We start from the raw sequence: 10568 nt of genomic DNA on the forward strand, positions 1-10568 counted from the left end.
CGGTTTTGAAAAATGCAATGGCTAAAATAACATCAAGGGGCAGCCTGAGATTCTAGGTTATAACTGCATCCCTTGATAATAACAAAGAGTTGTTGTTTGTTGTTCTTAGAAAGAAGAATAAGAGAAAAGTAAAGATGAAAAGAAATAAGAAGAATAAGAGCAATTAGGCTTCTGTAATGTACTGTACTTCAATCAATATGCCTACCAAGGTGGTTTATAACAAGGATTAAAGCATTTTACACATTTAAAATCACAGCAGACAATTCTACATCTTTGATCGATTGAAATCTTGGCAAACTGCAATGTCCCAATGGTGCAAAAATGACCACACCTTGAATAAAGCCTTACAAAGGGAAAATATACCTGAGAAGGAAAGGTTGTGTCCTTCATTGATGTAGGCATTCACATCACAGCTACGATGACTTTGACACTGCAAAAGGAAAGTACTCTGAAAGCTTCAATTTGGAACATAAATCTCCTGAGCGGGGGGGGGGGGAGAGAGGTTGAAAATTTTGATTTTGTACAACAGAGGCTTCATGAAGTCCAGGCTCAAAGTTGCATGAGTACCATAACCCCAAGTCGGGAGAATTTCCAGAGGTACCACTTTGCAGAGCTCTACACAATGGCCCCCATAGCCACGCACACATGAGTGCAGACAGACACACATATTACTGTGCAAATGGCAGTGGTGAACTTTGGCGTCTCACATTTCAGTGGTGCCCAATGTGATGCTAAAATTCAGCACCCTCTCACGCTCCATTCTAAATAGTAGCAGCTCCCTGAGGCGTCCCCGAGGCTCTGCACCCAGTGCAACCAAACCGGTCGCGCTTACCTAAATCCACCTCCCAAAATGGGATGGAATTGACTTATGATTAAATACATGTGAAATTGACACGGGCTGCAGAAAAACTGGTCTGTCTAACAGAACAATCCAAAAGCATCAATATACATCCAAAAATCCAATCAGAAAAAAATATGGGCATTCCAGACCACGGGAGATACAGCTGGCAATGCATGTCGTATTTGACTCTATCCCATACCTTAGGAGGCAGAGCCCATTTCTGGAGCATCATGACCAGAGTGTAATAGAGGACAAGAAGCACAAGAGGATTCAGAGCAACCGGCCAGCTGAGCTGGGGATGAACTTGGAGCTTCCAGGGCACAGTGATGTTTGTCTTAATAAGCGGCACTAAGCCCAGGACCCTAGAGAAATGGAGAAAATGGTGAAGAGGTTGCTGCTACTTGATCTTTGTGGAAACAGGAGAGGAAAAACAAGAATGTCAAAGAAAGACTAATTTACCTGTAGCAGCCAACTTTGGAACCTCCAATGAAATATTTGAGTGGGGTGGCCCCCCAAAATAAGTTGATGGGCATTGCCATTAAAATGGTATGTGTGCTCCATGTCATGAGATTGATTATACAGGGCAGGGCTTGCCTGGTCCTGCCCCCCATATTTTATTTAAGTTGGCACCCCTGATCATCACTGAATAAGTGCAGCATTGCTTGTGTGAATGGGGCATCATATAGATCAAGGCCACAGGCAGAACTTTAATTTCACTGGAAATAATAATAATAATAATAATAATAATAATAATAATAATAATATTTGTACCCTACCCATCTGGCTGGATTTCCCCAGCCACTGTGGGCAGCTTACAGTACATATAAAAACATAGTAAAACCTCAAACATTAAATACCTCCCGATACAGGGCTGCCTTCAGATGTTTTCTAAAAATCAGATAGTTGTGCATTTCCTTAACATCTGATGGGAGGGCGTTCCACAGGGAAGGTGCAGGACCCACTGCTGTTGGTGCTCCAATGGCAGGATCTGATCAAATTGAAAGGCACCTTTGATCCAGCAGAGGGAGGCTTCCGCCAGCAAAATAGGGAGGGAAATTATTTATGCTGATTCCACCTCTCCCTTGCAGCTGCCCCCTAATCAGTTCCAGGGGGCCGGGGGACCCTTCGGAACAATGTGGGGAGAGGGGAGCTGTAGGGGAAGGGAGAATCATGGCGGATAAGCCTATGTTCTTCTATCTCCATCGTCAGAGGCAGCATGTCCCTGGGAGGCACAAGTAGGAAGAGTGCTGTTGCACTCAGATTCTGCTTGTGTGCTTCCCATAAGCCCCTGTGAGAACATGATGCTGGACTTGATGGTCTAATCCAGGAGGGCACTTATATTTTTAATTGTTTATAACTGGAGGGAACACTAGTGCATATAATCCTCAATTCTTAACTGGGTTACATACCATCTTCTTCAGCGTGTGAGTTTGATCTCTTTACCTGGCATAAATGTCTTCAGGAGGAACCAGGTCCTGAAAGTACGGCAGCTGGTACAGGTAAAAAGCACCCAGGTGCCCTGCACTGAATATTGCAACCAAAACACACAAACTATGGAAGGCAACTGGGCTGATTGGCCGATGGCAAGACCACCAGGAGGACAAGCCTAGGAAGATGAAGAAATAAACCGCAGAAGTTGCCGAAGGTAGGATGATGCCTATGGATAAGGAAACAAAATGCAAAACTTCAGATTTTCATGGAAAACTGGGTTCGGCTGCGTACGCAACATGCATTTAAAGTACATGGAATTCTCCCGAAGAATCATGGGCAATGTCGTCTGTTAAGGGGTGGGAGTTCTATGAGGGGTAAACTACAGTTATCGGGATTCTTTAGGGGAAGTCATAAGTTTTAAATGTATGCATCCTTTATCTCTGGCAGACTTATGGCAATTTAGAACAGGAAGCTGCAGTCCCTCTTACATATTAAACATTTGTTGATTAAAAACAGAGAATATTATTGGAGGAGCATGCATGCACCGGAGAACTCGAATCTTGAGTGACAACTTGAATGGCCCATCAGAGAGGGAAATGTCACAAGTGGAGACTGACACACATCACCTTGCATTACTTCCCCTCCCCCCTCAATAGAGTCCAGTTCAACCATTCAGCTGCCAGTCATGAAACGCACAGTAAAATAGTGTAGAACATTTCTACCTGCTAAGCCCAACAGAAGCACGGCGGCCAGTTTCCCAGCACTGCTGAATAGACCTTCACAAAGGATCCTCAAGGCCGCTAGGAACAAAGTGAGTTTCAGAAGGAATCTTTGTTGGCCATCCTCCAGATTATCCTTCCCAAGTGAACCTTCCATTTCCTCATCTTCAGTATTGTCAGTTTCTGATTCGGATTCCTGCAGATGCAGAAACAATGAAATGAGAATCAATCCATAGCTGGGATAGCTCAGTCAGTAGAGATCTGGGGCCCAGAGCAAAAATCTTGGGAGTTGGGTCCACTTGACTGCCCCCTAATAATGTCTCTGGTTCTGAGACATCATAATGTAAGTATTTTGTCCTGCAGCATGGATATTGTTCTGACACTCTAGCGTCACTTGGACGTTTCACTTGGAACAAAAGCATGGTGTGCCCACAATGCCATTTCACCTAGTTATCATGGTTGTTCTTCAAACTGCGAAAGAGTTCGACATCCCTAAATAGATGAAGGCGATTGCTAGAAGAGAGATAAGCTCATCCTGTGTCTTTTGCAACCCGGTTTATGTCACGCTTCAGCCTAATGAATGAGCAACCTCACTGAAGACAAATATATGAAAGCTTAGAATACAAAGCCTGGAAGTCGGTGCAAATAATCCATCGTTAAATATTTCTCAGTCTGCGGCTCATTGTGCAAGATGAGTACATTCCAACTGGTTGTCCCTACTGAGAGGGATAAAGGAAAGCACAGATCACAACTCGGGAGCTTAAGAAGATCCCGGCAGGCCTATCTAGCCTAGCATCCTGTTCTCCCAGCGGTTGACCATATGTAGGAGACACCCTCCTATGTCCTGTCCTAGTAACAATCCCTTTGTTGCATTCATGCATCCAGCAGCTGATGTGATCAAGAAATAGGTCGTGTGAGGAGAGGAAATGTACTATAATCTAATAACACAGTCCGGCTGGAGAAAACCAAAGGCCCATCTAGGCTAGCATCCTGTTCTCACAGTGGCAAAGAAGAAGAGTTTGGATTTGATATCCCGCTTTATCACTACCCTAAGGAGTCTCAAAGCTGCTAACATTCTCCTTTCCCTTCCTCCTCCACAACAAACACTCTGTGAGGTGAGTGAGGCTGAGAGACTTCAAAGAAGTGTGACTAGCCCAAGGTCACCCAGCAGCTGCATGTGGAGGAGCGGAGACGCGAACCCGGTTCCCCAGATTACAAGACTCCCGCTCTTAACCACTGCACCACACCAGATGCATGCAAGAGGATTTATGACAGCTCTCTCCCCACTTGTGATTCCCAGCAACCGGTATGCAGAAACATTCAGCCTCTGGCAGTCTAGGCAGCTCCATCATTCCTAGTAGCCACCAAAAACATAATCCTCCATATATTTTGCCTAATCCTCTTTTTAAAGCCCGCCAAACTTGTGGCCATCCCTGTATCATCATGTGAGAGCAAATTTACCATGTGCTGCGTGAAGAGGTTCAGTCTTTCCTCTGCCCTGAATCTTCTAACATTCAGCATTGTTTCAGAATTATGAAAGAGGGAGGAAAATCTGCCCCCCCCATCCACTTTCTTATGCACCTCTATCACATCCCCCCTTACTTGTCTTTTTTTCTAAACCAAAAAGTCCCAGATATTATAACTTTTCTCCATAGGTGATTTGCTCCTAATCCTGGATCATTTTGGCTGCCCTTTTCTGAAATTTAGCTTAAGAACATATTTATAGTTAGGGTTTCCCCCACTGGTTGATAGAGTGAACTATTTAAAATGTTTAAGTCTTGGTCTATTGTTAGCTCAGTAATGAAATATTTCAAGAGTGGTATGCTTAATCTAGCCCATAATTCATTTATACATTTCATATGTTGTGTAAATGCATTTATTCATTCTTATGGGGTCACGAAGAGTAAACGACTAAACAACAACATGTATGTTTCTGCTGGGTTTTGTTTGTCATATTACATAATAACTCAAAATAATAAAAAAGGGGAAAGCACTTGTTCTTCCCCCTTGCAATCCTTATTCATATGCTACAAGGCCAAGAAATTTGAACACAGGTCTATATAATCACCATCTCCTCTTCCTCTTCCATCTCCTCTTCATCATCGCAAGGAAACGGGTCTTGGTTTCTTGGACGAAGCTGGGCTTTCCGGTTGAGAAGTCTGACCCTCTTCTTGCAAAGTTGTGCGATTGTGAGACTGGTGAGAAACATTCCAATATCAGGAGCCAAAAGACAAATGATGTTCCAAGCATCGAGATTGCTAAACCTAAAGAAAAGGGGTTGCATTAGAACCCTGTAGGGTTAAAGGCTTTGCAGTCAAGAAGGGCAAAGTTCCCCGAGTCTGCCCCACTTTCAGTGCTCCATATCTTGCTCCAACCCACAATGTTCCTCCAACATGGTGTACAAAAGTTAATCAATATGCAATGTATAAGAATGAAAATGTAAGATAAAATTTAAGTCTTACCTCAGGAAACCAAAGTGGCACAGCACTTTCTCCCATAAGAAATCTTTTTAAAAAAGGAAAAGAACCATAGTTATAGACTCAGTGGGGGGGGGTCACATATGCTGATGACACAACATTGTTCAAGGTGGTAGAAACAAAAGCATCTCTCTAATCTAAACTGGGTGAATGGGTATTAAAATGGGGAACTCAGTTCAACACAGGCAAATGTAAAATGTAACAACCTAATTTCCCAGTTGCTGGGAATCACAGGTGGGCAGAATATTGCAATAGCATCTTTCTTTGCCTTTGAGTTTAAATCATTCCTAATTGATGTTGAGCAGACATTACCATTAGGTGGCAGGTAATGGAAAGCAATCTGAAAAGCTGCTTGAACCACAAGGAAAATGAAGCTAGTGTAGGTGATCGCGCTGAGCATCTGCCCGGTGGACCCTGAAAAATAAAAATGTAGACTTTATTTGCATGGACCTCAACATGCCCCACCACCAAGGAGAGAGCATAGCAAAATTTAAACCGGCTATACCTTTGCCTTTTCTGGTGGCATTTTTTGAGGGGAAACGGAGAAATGTTGGAGGGTATGGAACTCCACTCCAGGAACTTTTGCAAGTTCTTAGGGTACAGGCCAGTCCTACCGTTAGGCAGAATGAGGTGGCCACCCCAGGTGGCAGACACTGGGGTACCAAGAGTGGCGGCAAAATGTTGAGGGTGGGCAGAGTTGTGTGTGCACCCTCGAAGCTAGAACTTTCTTCTCAGGGGAGGTGGAGAATTCTGTCCTATCACCAGTGCTCAAGCAAAATTCTAATGCCACTCTGTATGTGGAAATGGAGGGAGGGCAACAAAACGTTTTGGGTCGGTCCCACTAGTGTGGCCATGTCCCTACTTCATGGAGTACAGTCCTCTGGTTGAAATTGTCCTCTCTTTGAAGGGCTGTTTGTCTGGAACAAGTATTCTTGTTTTTTTTATTTTGATTATGTATTTTGTGTTTTTATATTGTGATTTTATCCTATGAAGTGCCCTGAGACCTGTGGGTATAGGGCGGTATACAAATCTAATAAATAATAATAATAATAATGGTTTAAACAGGGCTATTTTTCAGCCAGAACTTGCCGGAACTCAGTTCCGGCACCTCTCAGGTGGGCGCCATTGCCATTATAAGTTCCGGCACCTCTTTTTCTAGAAAAATAGTACTGGGTTTAAAGATCAAGAACCCCAGGAAGGGAGTGCAATGAGGGCCTTCAAACTGCCTGTTAACAATTAGCACCTAGACTGCAGACAACCTTTGGAGAGCCGCAGGCTCCCCACCTTTGATCTGAAACTTTCAGCAGTTTGCCTACCTTTCATGGTGACAGCATTTGGTTTGGGGAACAGCGGCAGGAGCAGCAAGAAGAAGAGATAGACCACAGAAAGCCCATTGTATCTGAAACCTATAGCTAGGGAAACAACCGAGTGTTACTTGGCGGAACATAAGATAATCCTCAGCATGAGATGTAAGAAAGCCTCCAGTTTACAATTTAATAAAAAGCCAGATCAGGCTATTTGTGCATCTAGCTCAATATTTGATTAGGAGTGGCTCTCTGGGATCTCAGGCAGAAATCTGTCCATCTCTTCATATCTAATCCTTTTAACTGGAAGTGCCAGAAAATGCAAGCCATGAAGACCCTCCAATTCTCCCTATTTTTCAGGGACAGTCCCAGATTTTCCGAAGCCATCCTGGTTTCTGATTTGATCCAGGAATGTCCCCCTTTCCCTTAGGACATCCCTATTTTCATCAGAGAAATGTTGGAGGGTATGGAGTTATGCGATCCCTGAGCCAAGGAGATAAGTAACTGTACAGCTTTTAGAAGACATCTGATGGCAGCCCTGTATAGGAAAGTTTTATAATGTTTTATAATGTTTTATATATATATATGTTGGAAGCTGCCCAGGGTGGCTGGGGCAACCCAGTCAGATGAGCAGGGTATGAGATGATGATGATGATAATGATGATGATGGAACAGGACGTCTCTATTTTCATTGAAGAAATGTTGGTAGAGCCATGTGCAAGGGGCAAGTGTATTTGGCTGCTTGACCCTCTCCACTGAACGATGGCCCCCTCTCTGAGAGCTTTTGCCCAACATGAGCCTTGAAGCACCAACACTGAGTTTAAGAGTCCATCCCAAACAGTATGGCCGGAGCTTGCTGGGCCTTTAAACATAGGCTACAACTTTCTGCAAGGCTGCAACTTAGTGCTTTACATGGGAGTAAATCCCACTGCACACAGTGAGACTGGCTCATTCTGCAGATTGCTGTTTGCGCCGGTTCAGCAGTAAAATGCGGGTTTTCCCCGGGGAAGCGTCAGGACAAAAATTAACTGCTCAGATGCAGAGCTATAAAGTGTGGACCTGTGCCTGGCAAGCCCAGTGCAAAAGGAAGTCCGGAGAGCTCTTACTTCCAGGTAAGTATATATAGGAATGCAGCAACAGCAGCAATTGTCTGGTGTCCTGTTTGGCTTAGCCCAGCATGACATTATGAATTGCTCGCTCACCTAACATATAAAGAAGCACACCTACTTCCTCCTGCCAAAACGGTTGTGCAATTTTTCTGTAAAATAGCCTGTCTGATTTCTTCCCTAAGGAATGCATGAGTCCTACTGATACAATTTGTTTATTTGTTTATTTTAATGTCCTAGTAGCTATGTATAGCAGGGTTCTATTTTGCAGAGCACAAAAGCCGTTCAATGAGACCTTCTGGGTGGATAGCAGCAGCCCTACAGCCCTGGCTAGTTGACAACTACAGTTTCTGGATCCAATGTAACACCATAGAATGTTATTCTCCAAAACATTTAATCCTCTGGGCATTCTTACACATCGGCTATCAGAAACTTTTATAGCACCAGAAGCCACATCCCATAAATGTGTGGATTACAGTGATTTAAAAAAATCCTCCCCTCTGCAAATAATTACAAAGCAAGCAACTCAAAACTATGATATCAATTAATGCAATGGATGTAGCCTAGACAAAGCTGAGCACTTTTAACTCTCACTGATTTCTGCAGGAGAGATTTAAGTACTACATGCATTTGCATCAGTTTGAAAACTGCCCACCTTTGGCTGGACACATGAATTCCATTCAACTGACCTAAGTTGGTCAGTTTCATTCCTGATGCAAGTCCGCTGAATTAGTGAAATTTCATTTCCTTGCTCTCTCTTATTTCCCCTATAAAAACGACGCAACATAAAGCCTTTAAGGCATAAGTGGAAATTTCTTACCTGCTGCCAAGGGGAGTGACAGACCTAATCTGAAAATTAACCCACAGGCTAAACTATTTGCCATGGTCTCCTCTGTCCAGCATCAGGACAGAGATTCTGAGATATCAGCGAAGTAGGTTGCAGCTACTGCCCCAGCATTCTGACCCAATGGCTAAAGGAAACTGCGCCGAGCTTTTAAACTCTCATTCCAAATATGGTCAGCTTACCAATCAATGGCTCTGTATTAATTTTTTACAAAAAGTAATACGAAAACTGGTGAATCTCCAGTAATCTTCATGTTCTGTAAAATGGGAAGTATTGATCTACCTGGGTTTTCTCCTCCCCCCCCCCTCCCACACACTTGAATCCTAATTTTCCTTTGCAGCCAAACAAGTAGGCTGGTGCTTGGCTTTCAAGCATCAAGTTTCCCTTACTCGTCTGTTTTCCAGATCCAAGTAACCCGTCAGAATAGAATCACCCTTCAATCAGCGGTTAGGAATTTCTCCAATCTCCCATCAATTTGATCTGTTGTTGCTTTTTCCTTCAGTGTGAAACTCCTTTAACCACTGGATGTATAACTCCCAGGAATGATCACAAAGCTTTAGTTCCAAGCTGTGTTTTTGTTGCAAACCACGAAGGGTCTTGCTGGTGCATGATGAGGTTGTTTGTTGAAAGTCTTCATCCACTTCATAAATGAAAATATGTTAATAATCATCCTTGGTAAGTGTACGTGAAGCCTTAAATAGCTCAGAACCACAATACAGTAGCTCAAGGACTACCTCTACCCATATGAACTGCCCCAGACCCTGCAATCATCAGCTGAGGCCCTTTTTTGTGTGTCTGCTCCATGAAAGGTCTGGAGGGTGACAACACAACAGCAGGGTCTTTTCTGCATCGGCTCCCTGTTTGTTGAATGCTCTCCCCGGAGAGGCTTATATGGCGCCTTCATTACATTATTTTAAATTTTCATTTTACAAACATTAAATAAAAATAGAAAACAATACACACACACACACACACACACACACACACACACCTTTAACTTCCCTCCCCTCCTTTATGCATCCTTATGTTATATTTTTTCTTCTCCATCCACTTTATAATTCTAGTTATTAATAAATCCTTGAATATTCCTTAGTTCAGATTTTTAACCACAAGTTTTTAATCAATCCTGCTAATAGTTTACAATAGTTTTTCAAATAAATTACTGTATATATTTCCCCCATTTTTATTAAAAATTGATTCTTCCTGATTTCTAATTCTTCAGCAAAGTCTTCATTATGTATCTTTAGCTGCCAGTTAAAGCATTCCTCTTCCCCCAGGCCTTTGGCTAACTAAGCCAGGCATAGGCAAACTCCGGCCCTCCAGATGTTTAGGACTACAATTCCCATCATCCCTAGCTAACAGGACCAGTGCTTGAGGGCCGGAGTTTGCCTATGCCTGAATTAAGCAATCTATGCTCTTTTATACGGGGGATGGGTTGTATTGTTTTATTTATTCTTCTGTTGTTATGTTGTGTTATGTCCTGTCATGTTGTGATACTGTATGTGTTTTTGTCTTTTTATACTGTAAACCAGACTTCCTCAACCTCGGCCCTCCAGATGTTTTTGGCCTAAACTCCCATGATCCCTAGCTAGCAGGACCAGTGGTCAGGGATGATGGGAATTGTAGTCTCAAAACATCTGGAGGGCCGAGGTTGAGGAAGCCTGCTGTAAACCATCCTACAATCCTTGGATGAAGGGCGGTATCTAAATTTAATAAACACTGTTGACAGGACATTTGTCCAGTGCTTAAAAGCTTGCACTGGCTGCCCGTATGTTGCCAGGACAAGTTCAAGGTTCTTGCATTAATTTACAAGCTCTTAATGCCTTGGATCCAGGATACCTTAAGA

The sequence above is a fragment of the Zootoca vivipara genome, chromosome 7 (assembly GCF_963506605.1).
Source record: "Zootoca vivipara chromosome 7, rZooViv1.1, whole genome shotgun sequence".
NCBI lineage: Eukaryota > Metazoa > Chordata > Lepidosauria > Squamata > Lacertidae > Zootoca > Zootoca vivipara.